The 19685-nt window shown below is 38.7% G+C and overlaps 1 long non-coding RNA gene across 1 annotated transcript; it reads left to right on the top strand.

The window, feature by feature from the left end:
- The first annotated feature begins 522 nt into the window (after window positions 1–522).
- Window positions 523–16718, top strand: LOC127663095 (uncharacterized). Its single transcript, XR_007972961.1, has 6 exons — window positions 523–657; window positions 1114–1207; window positions 1687–1760; window positions 6209–6409; window positions 8763–8822; window positions 16595–16718. It is a non-coding gene; the product is annotated as an uncharacterized LOC127663095 (long non-coding RNA).
- The last annotated feature ends 2967 nt before the right edge of the window (window positions 16719–19685 follow it).

Here is a 19685-nt window from a genome sequence, read left to right as displayed (position 1 = left end):
TAGGTTTAGGGGATAGAATATAAAGTTTGTACAGTATAAAAACCATTATGTCTATGTAAAGTCCCCATAAAACATGGAAACACAACATGTGTGTGTGTGTGTGTGTGTGTGTGTGTGTGTGTGTGTGTGTGTGTGTGTGTGTGTGTGTGTGTGTGTGTAGGCATATGTGGTTTATGAGACCAATTTTCAGGTTTACACACCAGCATTACGAGGCCATTCGGTTTATGAGACCAATTTTGATGGTCTCAGTAATTCGGGAATTTAAATTGTTATAATTATTGAATAATAATAATTTAAAGCATTATTAATAGATGTATGATTACTACATTACTAGTTTTATTAATTCACATTGCTATTTGAATGTGATAAACATCCCCACGCTTTTTATGACCTTTACAAATATGGACCTTTTAAACCATGATGTGTATGTGTGAACTTTGAACAGTGCCCCTGTAGGTGGGAATTGGTATTGCAAGGTACACACATTCGCGCCAAATAACACACATTTCCCGCTAAATCATACACATTTCCCCGCCATATCGTACAATTGGCCGTAAACGTCGGCTGTTTCGAGAAGATTCGCCGCGTTTGGAGAAGTGATTAACATCGGAGCTGCAACAGTTCTTCAGCATCATGGAATTTACCGAAAACTGAAAAGTAAGCCCTTTTATTTAATATTTTATACATTTAATGAAAAATGTGTCTGATAGCCTCAGTGGAGTTTAAATAGCTTTACGACTTATTTAATTGTTCATTACTCAGTTAAGATTACTCGTAACTAATGAAATACTGTCATGAGTGTGCATACAGTGAGTTATCTTCTAACTTCACCTGCTTGTACACGCTTGTTGATTTATCAGTTTATCATAAACGTGTCAACAAGAATACTTTCAGCTGTCGGTGATGGTTATGGAGCAGAAAGGGGCAAACCAACTATTAGTTAAAAAAGCACTCTGTTTAAAGCTCCAAACCATACCCAATTATATGAAACTAGCGATAATATTGTTATTCTGTGTTCTGTGTGTGTTATTTTGGGCCACTGCTAAAGCAATGAGTTATTAATATTATTCTGCATATCTGTGGAGACTGACTTGACATTATATTTTGTACTAGGGGACTAAATCCTCTCAGAGATACAGAACAGCACGTGAAGTTGGACAAAGATTAAGACATACATGGATATATATATATATCAATCACACCAAAGGTAAGATGTTTTTGTAAACCTTTTGTCTCTTAATGCAAGTTGAGCTCTGTTATGTTAGATAAAGAATGCTCCATCAGACATACAGAGTGTTCATATGGAAAACAACAGATTATTTAGGTATTTTATTTTTTGATAACATGTTTATCTTAATGTTTTTGATTAGTTATTTGATTTTTCCTTTGGACTTTTCCAATCTCATTAGAAAATGTACTTTTCTATGTTTTTACGTTGTTTATATTATTTAAGTGGTACAATACAAATGCTAACATTTATGATTTTTTAATTAGTAATCATAAAAAGTAAAAACTGTATAAAATAATAAAAAGTACTATTAGTCAAACAGTTTTGGTTAACAGATTCCCATTGCTTTATGTGTTTTATTGTGTTTTGCATATTAATTTGGCACACAATGTAATTTCAGAGTTTGTTTACTGCTTGTTTACCATTACTGCCATTAACAGTTGTGTTTTTTTTAATAGGGCGAGGTGTATTTGCAAAAGGCTTTATGTTGAAAGGTTCATTCATTCTTGAATCCAGAGGAATCTTGTATAAGGTATCAGACTCATTAAATGAATACACAAACATCTTCATACAGTGAAATGATTACTGGGGCCGGTTGCACCAGCTGTGTGTAACTTCAATCTTAGCCTAGTTGTGGTGTAAATTGGCACTAAGTCACAATTTATGCACTACTAAATATTTGAGCATTGCACCATTAATCTTAGGTATGACGTAACCCTACGTATAAACGAAATATTTACGGCAGACTCTGACCAGGAGTAATGGATGAAATATTTAATGACATCAATGAGCTCATGTTTTGATTGACAGGCATCAGCCCTTTCGACATATATGATGGTGTTTACACTCATTACGTGAGAGAGAAAAAAACATATTTTTACGTTTAAGCATGAAACTGTTCTAACGGTGCAGTTTTCAGGATGCATCACCCGGTGTGAAGTTTCAAAATATACCAAATATATAAGAAATTCAAATATTTCCAGCCTGTTGTAATAGTATTTATTTATCATACAGTTCCTATATATTGTTATTTACACAGGGCAAATATACTATTTATTAAATCTACTTTTATTATGTATTGTATTTTAATGGGGATATAATTTATTACAGCTGACAGTTACGTGAACATCAACCGTAATAAGATCAAATTGAAGTTAACGGCTTTTTAACACTTCTGTATACAAATGTGAAGGCTGCCTATTGGATAAATACAAGTAAACATCATATTATGCGACTGCATCACTTTACGGAGAGCTTACACCCTACTAGTGAAGTCTTGCCTTAAGAACAGGTGGATCAACCAAAATAAGCACCGACTTATTTACAAACTAACTAGTAGTTACTAGGGTTGCAGCGGTATACCAGTTTCACGCTATACCACGGTTTGAAAATGGACGGTTATCACACCATGTGCATTTGCTTATCTACGGTATTGAGAAAAAATGCAACCGGACGGAGAATCTCACATGCGCGTGTGCATCTCCTTTCCTTCTCGACTGTCTGTCAGACTCGTCAACTTGCGTCCACACACACACACACACATGCAGCAGATGTCAGAGAGAAGCGAGGGGTCTGACATGAGTGTGAGTTAAAGCAGTGTTTCTCAACTGGTCTATTCGGACTGGGACAGCAGGGAAAGAACAATGCCATGGTTCTCCCAAGTGATCGACTATTTAAGACTGCCGAGGCACATTTAATGATAATCTCGCAAACAGCTAAAGACTTCTCATCTGCACTTTCGCACGAGTGTAACGATCTCGCGATCATGATCTGCTCTTCTCTCTGGCGCACGCGTGCAATAACTGGGCTTCCCTCGATATTGCGGAGCGCAGACATCAAAACTGATGTGACCAATTTCAATTCTAGCGAGAGTTTTCTAGTTTAAAGTGTTTCGGAGATTGTCAATTCGAACCTCTCAACAGTAGCAGCCCTGACATGCCAAACAGCACTGCGGAGGAAGAGCAACACTGTGCTATGCACCGAAATAAATAAATAAATTACACACCATCACCTTTACAAATTTCTTTCATGATTTTACATGAGTAAAAGTAACTGTTATATATTTTTTATACTGTATTATTATATAGTTTCATATGAAATAATCTAAAGTTAGAATTTATTAGACCTCATTTTATATCAACAGTGGCAGCTGTAGTTAAAGTTTCAAGATGTGTTTCAGCTAATATTTATTTTTCATAAATACTGTAATTTATTATTATATAACTATTATTTAAGACTAGCACACTGACCTAACCATGGTAATGAAGAGCCTTTCCTTCTGTGTAATATGTGTATAAATATAATATTAATTAACAAACGAGATAATAATGGGCTCATATACAGTGAGGAAAATAAGTATTTGAACACCCTGCTATTTTGCAAGTTCTCCCACTTGGAAATCATGGAGGGGTCTGAAATTGTCATCGTAGGTGCATGTCCACTGTGAGAGACATAATCAAAAAGAAAAATCCAGAAATCACAATGTATGATTTTTTTAACTATTTATTTGTATGATACAGCTGCAAATAAGTATTTGAACACCTGTCTATCAGCTAGAATTCTGACCCTCAAAGACCTGTTAGTCTGCCTTTAAAATGTCCACCTCCACTCCATTTATTATCCTAAATTAGATGCACCTGTTTGAGGTCGATAACTGCATAAAGACACCTGTCCACCCCATACAATCAGTAAGAATCCAACTACTAACATGGCCAAGACCAAAGAGCTGTCCAAAGACACTGGAGACAAAACTGTACACCTCCACAAGGCTGGAAAGGGCTACGGGAAATTGCCAAGCAGCTTGGTGAAAAAAGGTCCACTGTTGGAGCAATCATTAGAAAATGGAAGAAGCTAAACATGACTGTCAATCTCCCTCGGACTGGGGCTCCATGCAAGATCTCACCTCGTGGGGTCTCAATGATCCTAAGAAAGGTGAGAAATCAGCCCAGAACTACACGGGAGGAGCTGGTCAATGACCTGAAAAGAGCTGGGACTACCGTTTCCAAGGTTACTGTTGGTAATACACTAAGACGTCATGGTTTGAAATCATGCATGGCACGGAAGGTTCCCCTGCTTAAACCAGCACATGTCAAGGCCCGTCTTAAGTTTGCCAATGACCATTTGGATGATCCAGAGGAGTCATGGGAGAAGGTCATGTGGTCAGATGAGACCAAAATAGAACTTTTGGTCATAATTCCACTAACCGTGTTTGGAGGAAGAAGAATGATGAGTACCATCCCAAGAACACCATCCCTACTGTGAAGCATGGGGGTGGTAGCATCATGCTTTGGGGGTGTTTTTCTGCACATGGGACAGGGCTGACTGCACTGTATTAAGGAGAGGATGACCGGGGCCATGTATTGCGAGATTTTGGGGAACAACCTCCTTCCCTCAGTTAGAGCATTGAAGATGGGTCGAGGGTGGGTCTTCCAACATGACAATGACCCGAAGCACACAGCCAGGATAACCAAGGAGTGGCTCTGTAAGAAGCATATCAAGGTTCTGGTGTGGCCTAGCCAGTCTACAGACCTAAACCCAATAGAGAATCTTTGGAGGGAGCTCAAACTCCGTGTTTCTCAGTGACAGCCCAGAAACCTGACTGATCTAGAGAAGATCTGTGTGGAGGAGTGGGCCAAAATCCCTCCTGCAGTGTGTGCAAACCTGGTGAAAAACTACAGGAAACGTTTGACCTCTGTAATTGCAAACAAAGGCTACTGTACCAAATATTAACATTGATATTCTCAGGTGTTCAAATACTTATTTGCAGCTGTATCATACAAATAAATAGTTAAAAAATCATACATTGTGATTTCTGGATTTTATTTTTTAGATTATGTCTCTCACAGTGGACATGCACCTACGATGACAATTTCAGACCCCTCCATGATTTCTAAGTGGGAGAACTTGCAAAATAGCAGGGTGTTCAAATACTTATTTTCCTCACTGTAAGTAAATATGTTCTTCAATTTTTAAAATGGGGAGAGAAACTTCCTGTAGATTTTGACATCAACAATAGAATTAATGTCACTTGATGCATGTCCTTGTATTGGAAAACCATGAACAAAACTGCAATATAAAAGGAAATGTGACCCAGGATACATTAAATACAGGTTTTGTTTAATCTATGGCAGGTCGACACTTGATTTCCAATGTAAAATCTGTCCTGAAGCAAAACCAGTTGAGAAACACTGAGTTCAAGATACAGACAGGAGCCGTCTACAGTATATGTTAACTGTTAATAATCAATATATTACTATAAACCAGTTGAGAAACACTGAGTTAAAGGTACAGACACGAGCAGTCTGGCCTCACTGTCGTGCACCTACAGTATATATTAACTGTTAATAATCAGAGGACATTACTTTAAAAGCTCACACAGCTGATGTTATTTTTCAGTTAGTAGATAATTTAACATGTAAACTAACATGTTATAGTTACATGCTATTTTTATCATGTTTATAATTCTGTTTATTATAATTCTGTTAGCTTTCTTATTTTTTCTATTTATTTATATTCAAAAGAGAGACTTTTTTACACTTCAATAAAATAAATGTTTTCAAGTTTCAATTATAATAAAGTGTTTGCTCAAAAATAAATAAATACATAAAATAACCCTTCTGTTTTCACTGATAATAGTAATTGTGTAATACTGTATACCGTGATACTGTGAAACCGTGATATTTTCTGAGACGGTTATCATACCGTAAAAATCTCATACCGTTGCAACCCTGCAAGTTAATAAGCCCTTAGTGTAAAATTTACATCCCAACTTACGTGAGAACTTACACACAGCTGGTGCAACCCTGCCCTGGTGAGTAGCCTGTATTGTACTGTATGTTAGCCCATGTGCATCTTTTGAAATGAAGCCAAATAACACATGGAGATATCTGGGGCAGACTGACATGCTTCCTAAAGATGTGTTCTCTTCTAGAGCTTCATTTTAGTTAACAATTTTAACAGTTGATTTTATGACCCCTTTAGCATTGATGCTTCAAGCGTTGACAGATCACTTGGGAGACTAGTGAATGATGAGCAGAAACCCAATGCAAAGATGAAAAAGAAGTGGATGGTATGCCCCATCTTTTGGCCATTATGGATGGAAGGGAATTTCGAGAGATTACTTATGACTATGGAGGTGTTGACTTGCCATGACATTCCTGCCATGGACAGGAAATGCCCAAGGTAGAGTACCACTGACTTTTATTGAATAAAGTATTTTTAATAGTGAGTAGTAGTGTTGTCACGGTACCAACATTTCAGCAGTCGGTACCAATACCAGTGAAATTTCACGGTACTCGATACCATTTTCGGTACCAAAGCAAAAACAGGTTACTAAGCAACACTCTTTTATTAACAAAGTCTACAAAACATTAGCAGCAGAACTAAGAGCAGAAATATGCCATTGAGCAACAATTTAATTTAAATATATTGTTTTTTAATTATAACAAAACTGAACAATGTTTTTGATTTTTGATAAAAGATTTGCTTCAACTTTTGCAACTTTTAATTTAAGTTTTTACCAAGTACTAAAAAAAGCCTAAATAAACAAGCATACAATAGAATTAATAAACTATTTCCAAACTAATGTGCAAAGTGCTCTCTTATTGATAAAGCTGCATATTGCCAATTTTCTTCATGATAAGAAATGCACAGTGACACATATATGGATATTATGATTAAATAAGTTCTAATCTATCTGCATTAAGCGTCCGCGCTCGAGGGATGAGCGTCCTTAGATCGGGACATTCGCACAACTCATAGAAGAGGCGCCGACCACACAGAGAAATGCCTGTTTCTGAGTTTATAGTTATTAACATGATCTGCTTTTGTATTATTTGAACTTTAATAAAGCTATAACGCATTAAATATAACTGCATTTAAGATGTAACGCCGGGATGTTTCCTTTAAAGAGCTCCGCCTCCGCTTATTCCACAACGGGACATGCTTCTGAATGTACTTTAATCATTCCCTGATACTTTGGGATCTACATAAAATAAACGGTGAAAGTTTGGAGTGCACCTGTGATCTGTGTAATTCTGAACTGCTGCTCTCACGCGTCACCGTTACAGTTTAATGTGATTTCATGTTATGTTAAATGAGATCAAACGACTATTCGACAATGAACATTTTTCTCATCAATTTTGTATTTTCGACGATGTTAATAATGTTGACTAAACGTTTCAGCCCTAATGCAAATGATAATATGCTTTATTTGCTTGAATAAATCTGGGTGTCTTTCAGGTGCTTCATTAAGTTTTATGTGTTTCCTCCTTTCGTCAGAAAATTGCGAAAGCAGCGTTACTGAAATGGTTTTTGCTGATTTATGATATTTCCCTTTTCATCAGCCTCAAATCCAAAGAATTTTCTGAAATTTCCACTTTTTTTTTCGACATGATTCAGTTGAGACTCCGCAGCAGCAGCTTTGCTTGTCGTCATCTTTTGCTTGTTGCAAGCGTTCGAAAGTTCCCGCCTCTGCGTGGGTACCGGGTAGACCCAGTACTCGGTACCCGATACCTTCAGAAATTCTGGTATCGTAAATAATGTTTGAGTTAGGGATGGGCGATATGGCCAAAAAAATGTATCACGATAATTTCAGGGATTTATTACGATAACGATACAAATGACAATAAATTATTTTCTTCTGTAAAATATCAGATTAAGTTGTGTTCCAGTGACTGTGCTGAAAAACATCACACAACAACAATTACACAATAATAATAATTCAAATCAATTACAAGTTTAAAATGTAAACACAGATTCTTTATTTATTTATACTCTCATGGTGGAAAAATAGTGCAAAGCAAACAGCAAAAGTAACAATCACCAACCATGTCTTCAGTTGTGTTTCAAAATTACAACAGAGTACAACTGCAAATAAATCCTGATAAAGTAAAGAAGTTCAGAGTGAAACACACTCTTACCCCGGATTTCCACCAACTGCGGAACGGCTGCGGATCGGCTCCGCTGCGTGTCGGATCCGTGCTCTGCCGTCCTTCAATACCTACCAGATACTGGATTTGTTGCGGAATGGCTGCGTTCCGCCATGCTTGTTTTCACTCCGCACAGAGAATGTCCGCGACGTGAACAGTGAATCGCTGCACGCACAAAACTACGTCATCAACTAGACTTATCGTTATTATCGCGAGGAGACACATTTTTATCGTGAGGAGAATTTTCAACGATATATCGCAAACGATAAGATATCGCCCATCCCTAGTTTGAGTACCGACTTGGTACCGGGTACCAGTATATTTGACAACACTAGTGAGTAGTGTTGAATGCATAGAATCTCTCTCACTCCCCCAAACCCCCATGGCTCCAGCTACTGTCCAGGACCACACATCCCTTCAAAATATGGTGCTGACAAAATTAATGACAATCAATTCTAAAAGTTATATTCATTCCTACCAAATGTGTCAAATTCTGTGTTTGTAGAAAACTGTATTTCTGTAGCAAATAATTCCATTGACATAACTTTGTTGTCTCTCTTTTGTTCCCCTCTCTCTTTGTTTCTCTCTTTCTGCCTCTCCATCAGCCCATGGCTCCAGCTACAGTCCAGGACCAAGTCATCTCTCCCGCTGCCCCTCCTGAAGAGGTTTGTCAATACATTTGTCAACTTAGTTTGACACACATGAAGTGCTTTAACATGATCTGAAGTGAGAGTATCTTATTGCTAATGTACAGTCAGGTCCATAAATATTGGGACATCAACACAATTCAAATCTTTTTGGCTCTATACACCACCACAATGGATTTGAAATGAAACGAACAAGATGTGCTTTAACTGCAGACTTTCAGCTTTAATTTGAGGGTATTTACATCCAAATCAGGTGAACGGTGTAGCAATTACAACAGTTTGTATATGTGCCTCCCACTTTTTAAGGGACCAAAAGTAATGGGACAATTGGCTGCTCAGCTGTTCCATGGCCAGGTGTGTGTTATTCCCTCATTATCCCATTTACAAGGAGCAGATAAAGGCCCAGAGTTAATTTCAAGTGTGCTATTTGCATTTGGAATCTGTTGCTGTCAACTCTCAATATGAGATCCAAAGAGCTGTCACTATCAGTGAAGCAAGCCATCATTAGGCTGAAAAATCAAAACAAACCCATCAGAGAGATAGCAAAAACATTAGGTGTGGCCAAATCAACTGTTTGGAACATTCTTAAAAAGAAAGAACGCACCGGTGAGCTCAGCAACACCAAAAGACCCGGAAGACCAACAAAAACAACTGTGGTGAATTCTTTCCCTGGTGAAGAAAACACCCTTCACAACAGTTGGCCAGATCAAGAACACTCTCCAGGAGGTAGGTGTATGTGTGTCAAAGTCAACCATCAAGAGAAGACTTCACCAGAGTGAATACAGAGGGTTCACCACAAGATGTAAACCATTGGTGAGCCTCAAAAACAGGAAGGCCAGAATAGAGTTTGCCAAACAACATCTAAAAAAGCCTTCACAGTTCTGGAACAACATCCTATGGACAGATGAGACAAAGATCAACTTGTACTAGAGTGATGGGAAGAGAAGAGTATGGAGAAGGAAAGGAACTGCTCATGATCCAAAGCATACCACCTCATCAGTGAAGCATGGTGGTGGTAGTGTCATGGCGTGGGCATGTATGGCTGCCAATGTAACTGGTTCTCTTGTATTTATTGATGATGTGACTGCTGACAAAAGCAGCAGGATGAATTCTGAAGTGTTTCGGGCAATATTATCTGCTCATATTCAGCCAAATGCTTCAGAACTCATTGGACGGCGCTTCACAGTACAGATGGACAATGACCCGAAGCATACTGCGAAAGCAACCAAAGAGTTTTTTAAGGGAAAGAAGTGAAATGTTATGCAATGGCCAAGTCAATCACCTGACCTGAATCCGATTGAGCATGCATTTCACTTGCTGAAGACAAAACTGAAGGGAAAATGCCCCAAGAACAAGCAGGAACTGAAGACAGTTGCAGTAGAGGCCTGGCAGAGCATCACCAGGGATGAAACCCAGCGTCTGGTGATGTCTATGCGTTCCAGACTTCAGGCTGTAATTGACTGCAAAGGATTTGCAACCAAGTATTAAAAAGTGAAAGTTTGATTTATGATTGTTAATCTGTCCCATTACTTTTGGTCCCTTAAAAGTGGGAGGCACATATACAAACTGTTGTAATTGCTACACCGTTCACCTGATTTGGATGTAAATACCCTCAAATTAAAGCTGAAAGTCTGCAGTTAAAGCACATCTTGTTCGTTTCATTTCAAATCCATTGTGGTGGTGTATAGAGCCAAAAAGATTAGAATTGTGTCAATGTCCCAATATTTATGGACCTGACTGTATGTGACTAAGCAGTACGCTGCCGTTTTGTAACCCTTGTGTGTGTTTGTGTATGCTTACTCATGGTTAATGACGCCATACATTTGGTATATGAGGACCCAATTTGGGATGAAACATTGTGAAGCCATAGTGTACTGTTTAGTCACATACAGTCGCCATATTCGGTCCTCATATACCAAATTATGTCCTCATAAACCATGAGTAAGCACACACACTAAACACACACAAGTGTTATGCAGCGACAGTGTACTGTTTAGTCACATACAGTCGCCATATTCGGTCCTCATATACCAAATCATGTCCTCATAAACCATGAGTAAGCACACACACTAAACACACACAGGTGTTATGCAGCGACAGTGTACTGTTTAGTCACATACAGTCGCCATATTCGGTCCTCATATACCAAATCATGTCCTCATAAACCATGAGTAAGCACACACTAAACACACACAGGTGTTATGCAGCGACAGTGTACTGTTTAGTCACATACAGTCGCCATATTCGGTCCTCATATACCAAATCATGTCCTCATAAACCATGAGTAAGCACACACACTAAACACACACAGGTGTTATGCAGCGACAGTGTACTGTTTAGTCACATACAGTCGCCATATTCGGTCCTCATATACCAAATCATGTCCTCATAAACCATGAGTAAGCACACACACTAAACACACACAGGTGTTATGCAGCGACAGTGTACTGTTTAGTCACATACAGTCGCCATATTCGGTCCTCATACCAAATCATGTCCTCATACACCATGAGTAAGCACACACACTAAACACACACAGGTGTTATGCAGCGACAGTGTACTGTTTAGTCACATACAGTCGCCATATTCGGTCCTCATACCAAATCATGTCCTCATAAACCATGAGTAAGCACACACACTAAACACACACAGGTGTTATGCAGCGACAGTGTACTGTTTAGTCACATACAGTCGCCATATTCGGTCCTCATATACCAAATCATGTCCCCATAAACCATGAGTAAGCACACACACTAAACACACACAGGTGTTATGCAGCCACAGTGTACTGTTTAGTCACATACAGTCGCCATATTCGGTCCTCATATACCAAATCATGTCCTCATAAACCATGAGTAAGCACACACACTAAACACACACAGGTGTTATGCAGTCATAGTGTACTGTTTAGTCACATACAGTCGCCATATTCGGTCCTCATATACCAAATCATGTCCCCATAAACCATGAGTAAGCACACACACTAAACACACACAGGTGTTATGCAGACATAGTGTAATGTTTAGTCACATACAGTCGCCATATTCGGTCCTCATATACCAAATCATGTCCCCATAAACCATGAGTAAGCACACACACTAAACACACACAGGTGTTATAAAGTCATAGTGTACTGTTTAGTCACATACAGTCGCCATATTCGGTCCTCATATACCAAATCATGTCCCCATAAACCATGAGTAAGCACACACACTAAACACACACAGGTGTTATAAAGTCATAGTGTAATGTTTAGTCACATACAGTCAGCCATATTCGGTCCTCATATACCAAATCATGTCCCCATAAACCATGAGTAAGCACACACACTAAACACACACAGGTGTTATGCAGACATAGTGTAATGTTTAGTCACATACAGTCGCCATATTCGGTCCTCATATACCAAATCATGTCCCCATAAACCATGAGTAAGCACACACACTAAACACACACAGGTGTTATGCAGTCATAGTGTACTGTTTAGTCACATACAGTCGCCATATTCGGTCCTCATATACCAAATCATGTCCTCATACACCATGAGTAAGCACACACACTAAACACACACAGGTGTTATGCAGACATAGTGTAATGTTTAGTCACATACAGTCGCCATATTCGGTCCTCATATACCAAATCATGTCCTCATAAACCATGAGTAAGTACACACACTAAACACACACAAGTGTTATGCAGACATAGTGTAATGTTTAGTCACATACAGTCGCCATATTCGGTCCTCATATACCAAATCATGTCCTCATACACCATGAGTAAGCACACACACTAAACACACACAGGTGTTATGCAGTCATAGTGTACTGTTTAGTCACATACAGTCGCCATATTCGGTCCTCATATACCAAATCATGTCCTCATAAACCATGAGTAAGCACACACACTAAACACACACAGGTGTTATGCAGACATAGTGTAATGTTTAGTCACATACAGTCGCCATATTCGGTCCTCATATACCAAATCATGTCCTCATAAACCATGAGTAAGCACACACACTAAACACACACAGGTGTTATACAAGTCATAGTGTAATGTTTAGTCACATACAGTCAGCCATATTCAGGTCCTCATATACCAAATCATGTCCTCATAAACCATGAGTAAGCACACACACTAAACACACACAGGTGTTATAAAGTCATAGTGTAATGTTTAGTCACATACAGTCGCCATATTCGGTCCTCATATACCAAATCATGTCCTCATAAACCATGAGTAAGCACACACACTAAACACACACAGGTGTTATGCAGCGACAGTGTACTGTTTAGTCACATACAGTCGCCATATTCAGTCCTCATATACCAAATCATGTCCTCATAAACCATGAGTAAGCACACACACTAAACACACACAGGTGTTATAAAGTCATAGTGTAATGTTTAGTCACATACAGTCGCCATATTCAGTCCTCATATACCAAATCATGTCCCCATAAACCATGAGTAAGTACACACACTAAACACACACAGGTGTTATGCAGCGACAGTGTACTGTTTAGTCACATACAGTCAGCCATATTCAGTCCTCATATACCAAATCATGTCCCCATAAACCATGAGTAAGTACACACACTAAACACACACAGGTGTTATGCAGCGACAGTGTACTGTTTAGTCACATACAGTCGCCATATTCGGTCCTCATATACCAAATCATGTCCTCATACACCATGAGTAAGCACACACACTAAACACACACAGGTGTTATGCAGCGACAGTGTACTGTTTAGTCACATACAGTCGCCATATTCGGTCCTCATATACCAAATCATGTCCCCATAAACCATGAGTAAGCACACACACTAAACACACACAGGTGTTATGCAGTCATAGTGTACTGTTTAGTCACATACAGTCAGCCATATTCAGGTCCTCATATACCAAATCATGTCCTCATACACCATGAGTAAGCACACACACTAAACACACACAGGTGTTATGCAGTCATAGTGTACTGTTTAGTCACATACAGTCACCATATTCGGTCCTCATATACCAAATCATGTCCTCATAAACCATGAGTAAGCACACACACTAAACACACACAGGTGTTATGCAGTCATAGTGTACTGTTTAGTCACATACAGTCAGCCATATTCGGTCCTCATATACCAAATCATGTCCTCATACACCATGAGTAAGTACACACACTAAACACACACAAGTGTTATGCAGACATAGTGTACTGTTTAGTCACATACAGTCAGCCATATTCGGTCCTCATATACCAAATCATGTCCCCATAAACCATGAGTAAGCACACACACTAAACACACACAGGTGTTATGCAGTCATAGTGTACTGTTTAGTCACATACAGTCGCCATATTCGGTCCTCATATACCAAATCATGTCCTCATAAACCATGAGTAAGCACACACACTAAACACACACAGGTGTTATGCAGACATAGTGTAATGTTTAGTCACATACAGTCGCCATATTCGGTCCTCATATACCAAATCATGTCCTCATAAACCATGAGTAAGCACACGCTAAACACACACAGGTGTTATGCAGCGACAGTGTACTGCTTAGTCACATACAGTCAGCCATATTCGGTCCTCATATACCAAATCATGTCCTCATAAACCATGAGTAAGCACACACACTAAACACACACAGGTGTTATAAAGTCATAGTGTAATGTTTAGTCACATACAGTCAGCCATATTCGGTCCTCATATACCAAATCATGTCCTCATAAACCATGAGTAAGCACACACACTAAACACACACAGGTGTTATGCAGACATAGTGTACTGTTTAGTCACATACAGTCGCCATATTCGGTCCTCATATACCAAATCATGTCCTCATAAACCATGAGTAAGCACACGCTAAACACACACAAGTGTTATGCAGACATAGTGTAATGTTTAGTCACATACAGTCAGCCATATTCGGTCCTCATATACCAAATCATGTCCTCATACACCATGAGTAAGTACACACACTAAACACACACAGGTGTTATAAAGTCATAGTGTAATGTTTAGTCACATACAGTCAGCCATATTCGGTCCTCATATACCAAATCATGTCCTCATACACCATGAGTAAGTACACACACTAAACACACACAGGTGTTATGCAGCGACAGTGTACTGTTTAGTCACATACAGTCAGCCATATTCGGTCCTCATATACCAAATCATGTCCTCATACACCATGAGTAAGTACACACACTAAACACACACAGGTGTTATGCAGTCATAGTGTACTGTTTAGTCACATACAGTCGCCATATTCAGTCCTCATATACCAAATCATGTCCCCATAAACCATGAGTAAGTACACACACTAAACACACACAAGTGTTATGCAGACATAGTGTACTGTTTAGTCACATACAGTCGCCATATTCGGTCCTCATATACCAAATCATGTCCTCATACACCATGAGTAAGTACACACACTAAACACACACAGGTGTTATGCAGCGACAGTGTACTGTTTAGTCACATACAGTCGCCATATTCAGTCCTCATATACCAAATCATGTCCCCATAAACCATGAGTAAGCACACATGCTAAACACACACAGGTGTTATGCAGACATAGTGTACTGTTTAGTCACATACAGTCGCCATATTCAGTCCTCATATACCAAATCATGTCCCCATAAACCATGAGTAAGTACACACACTAAACACACACAGGTGTTATGCAGCGACAGTGTACTGCTTAGTCACATACAGTCAGCCATATTCGGTCCTCATATACCAAATCATGTCCTCATAAACCATGAGTAAGCACACACACTAAACACACACAGGTGTTATGCAGACATAGTGTACTGTTTACTCACATACAGTCGCCATATTCGGTCCTCATATACCAAATCATGTCCCCATAAACCATGAGTAAGCACACACACTAAACACACACAGGTGTTATGCAGTCATAGTGTACTGTTTAGTCACATACAGTCGCCATATTCGGTCCTCATATACCAAATCATGTCCTCATACACCATGAGTAAGCACACACACTAAACACACACAAGTGTTATGCAGACATAGTGTAATGTTTAGTCACATACAGTCACCATATTCGGTCCTCATATACCAAATCATGTCCTCATACACCATGAGTAAGCACACACACTAAACACACACAAGTGTTATGCAGACATAGTGTAATGTTTAGTCACATACAGTCGCCATATTCGGTCCTCATATACCAAATCATGTCCTCATACACCATGAGTAAGCACACACACTAAACACACACAGGTGTTATGCAGTCATAGTGTACTGTTTAGTCACATACAGTCGCCATATTCGGTCCTCATATACCAAATCATGTCCTCATACACCATGAGTAAGTACACACACTAAACACACACAAGTGTTATGCAGACATAGTGTACTGTTTAGTCACATACAGTCGCCATATTCGGTCCTCATATACCAAATCATGTCCTCATACACCATGAGTAAGCACACACACTAAACACACACAGGTGTTATGCAGTCATAGTGTAATGTTTATTCACATACAGTCGCCATATTCGGTTCTCATATACCAAATCATGTCCTCATACACCATGAGTAAGCACACACACTAAACACACACAGGTGTTATGCAGTCATAGTGTACTGTTTAGTCACATACAGTCGCCATATTCGGTCCTCATATACCAAATCATGTCCCCATAAACCATGAGTAAGCACACACTAAACACACACAGGTGTTATGCAGTCATAGTGTACTGTTTAGTCATACTAACAAACAATTTTATGATCTTGTTTGTCTTCAGTGGATAACAGAGGTAAATGCACATCTGCAAGAACACCATGGATGAAAGCTGAGGTCAACGCTGTGATGTGACGCTTCAATCTCATATCATGAAGGGTCACTTGGCATCTAGAGGGAATGTGAGGTGTGCAAAAGTGTGAGCATCCAGCTCTACAAAACAGGACATGCCAAAATATCAGAGATTTTGTTCGAACCATTTAAACGTCAGTTGAACTAAATTGATTTTGGATTTTAACCAAAAAAATTGTCCAAGGGACTAAATCTCTGTCACGTTTGCACTTGTGATTTTATTGTGAAGGTCTTTTTTTAGTAGTTTTGTTTTTATTCCCATCACTGAGTGACAGTGTTTTGTATCTTTGTTTCACAACATGTTTAACATGGTTACTCTCTGAATGATGCTGTTGAAGGGTTTAATGTAGATGTTTATTCCAATGGACCAAATTTCTCTAAATGACCATTTTTTTCTCCCTCTTGTTGTATCATATATGTAATATCAGTGTTTACACATATGATACATTCCTGATATTCAATATTTTAAACAATCATCTCATCTAAAGCATCACCATCACAACTGCATTATGTCCCTCATATTTGTCCAGCAACTTTTAATAAATAAATGACTACTATGATTAAATGAATCGCAAAGAGTGGCCGTTCATTTGTTCAATGTGCATTTGTTCAATGTGCGTGATACGAGATATTTGTGTTGCTCTCCTGGAAGTGTCGTGACACAGAATTGTTTGCAGCATCAGATCTGCTGTTAAGATCAATCCAGAATCATGTACAATCAATTGGCTTTCAAGGATGTGTAGCGTTGTCATTATTAACACATGCTAACGATTGGGGTACAAGTTATGTGACACTACATTTTTGCGTTAATGCCAATTTTCTCGACAAAAAGTGTTTCCAAACCGTGTTTTTGTGACATTTGAAGTATTGACATAGAGTTTATGCCCTACAGTTAAATGGACAAATATTGTCAACACTGAAATTTTAGCAGTGATTTGCGTTTCCATCAGCTTTATTTTGATGCGATAAAACTTTATTCGTAAAAAATAGAAACGTAGTTATTGTTTTTATAATTTTGTGTAATAATGCAGTAAATAGAGAGCATGTATTAGTTATTAACCGTTTGTTTTACACTGACAGTTTCATCTAACTCTGTATGCCAATTAAAGAGGCTTGTCATTAATTAAATACATCGAATAAATATAAACTCATGGTTGTTTTAGAAGAAGAACCCTTTAAATTAGTAGAAATTCTTTTTTTTCTAGAAATAAATATTTTGTACACTCCATATCGCATTTGCGTCCGTGTTATTCAGGTTTGAGTAAAGAACCGATCACTGGATTGTGCATGAATGTTAGTGTAGCTATACCCCTTCCAGGACCTGGCAGTGTGTTTTAAGAGGTTAAATATAATGTTATGTTTATATAGACCTTGTAATGTTTGTCAGTCCCCTTATACCAGGAAGTGGCTAGATTTGTGTGTTGTATGTAAACCGGCCTCATAAACCCCTTTGGCTCCATAAACCACAATCTGGTCCTGACCCCGTAAGCCTGTGAAATGTCACATTTTTTATATATGTATGTTGTGAAAGTGAAATTTTATTTTTAAAGTGAGATTTGTCTTCTGTAGATCAAATAAAAATTTTTGACATGAATTTTAAGTTGACAGGATGATGGGAAAGGTGGGTCCCCGTAAACCACTGAAAAAACACATTGGTCTCATAAACCACATATGCCTGTATGTGTGTGTGTGTGTGTGTGTGTGTGTGTGTGTGTGTATATGTAAAATATGAATGTATTGGCATGACATCCTAAGAAAGATTGATATAGATGCAACCCCAACTCCAAACATTCTTGGCAGCAGATCAAGACAAAATATAAAAATATAATACAAATTGGTGAGTATTTACCACAACCTTTTATTATTTTTGTGAACATTTTATCACAAACACTTGTTTGCAGCAAAAAGAAAAAAGTGTGAAATACGGAAAACTGGGGGAGGGCCACCTCCTCCAGAATACACTGTGGCGGAGGAGTTGGCTCTGAGTAACAATAAGGGACGGCCGATTATGGATGGGATTGCAGGTGCTGTGCAATCTGACCCTGGTAAGGCTCCTCGAAGCAAGTGACACTGGGTATGTGTGTGCAATGCATTACTAATTTTTAAAAAGTGTTAAATATGGCTGACTCTGTTCTGCAGTAGAGGGAAATACAGTGTCCCTGTTGAAGCCAGCACACATGCACACAGTCTCCCACACAGAGGTCCGTATACAGCAGACAAAACACAACAGTTTTACAACAGTTATGCTTTATATTGGCCTACTTTTATTTATTAGGGTGAAGCAAATGATGAAGACACTCTGTCTGTGTGTGTTCTGAGACGGTTGCTGAGGTGAATGCATTGGGCTTTTTATTATGGCACACATATGAATGTCATAATTAAGTGACTGGCCCGTACACATCTCTTTTATTGTAGGGTTTTTCACAACCTGACCCAGAAACTGAAGCCTCTACCTCAATGGGCTACAGAAGGAATGTGAACAAGGTAATACTTTAAACCCTTGACATAAATTACAGACAGTCCTATGTTTGTAAAAAGTCATGCCACTTTTTGTGATTTGATTAACCTCCAGAAAACTTGTAATGATTGTTTGTGGTTGAATTGTTTCAGGTGGAAACTGACTCAGTCAGGGCCCTTTACAAAAGGAGTCTAGAACTAGACTGTTCACTAAAGGAGCTGGACTGTGAGCGGAGGAGGCTCCAAATTAAATTGGAGATCAAACAGCTGGAAAAAACAGATCTCAATGTGTGAACTTATTTAACCAAGTAACCCTTTAGTATGAACACTGAATATTTATTAATGTAACTTTCTCTTGCTCTCTTTCTTCCTCCCTAACCACATGACCAATAAAACAGTTTGAGACCTATTTGATTCTGCAGTGTCAATGTGTTTTTATTAAGTAAAATATTGTGTTGTGATTGCATCTCTGACAGCTGCGCAAGCTGGGTGGTCAAGTGTGATGAGATCAATTTCATCGGGGAGAAGCTGGTTTTGTGGTGGTTTTTAACCAGCAATGAACACAC

This window comes from Xyrauchen texanus, chromosome 23 (assembly GCF_025860055.1).
Source record: "Xyrauchen texanus isolate HMW12.3.18 chromosome 23, RBS_HiC_50CHRs, whole genome shotgun sequence".
Taxonomy (NCBI): domain Eukaryota; kingdom Metazoa; phylum Chordata; class Actinopteri; order Cypriniformes; family Catostomidae; genus Xyrauchen; species Xyrauchen texanus.
The sequence above is the reverse complement of the archived record's forward strand: the minus strand, read 5'-3'. Positions and strand labels throughout refer to the sequence as shown.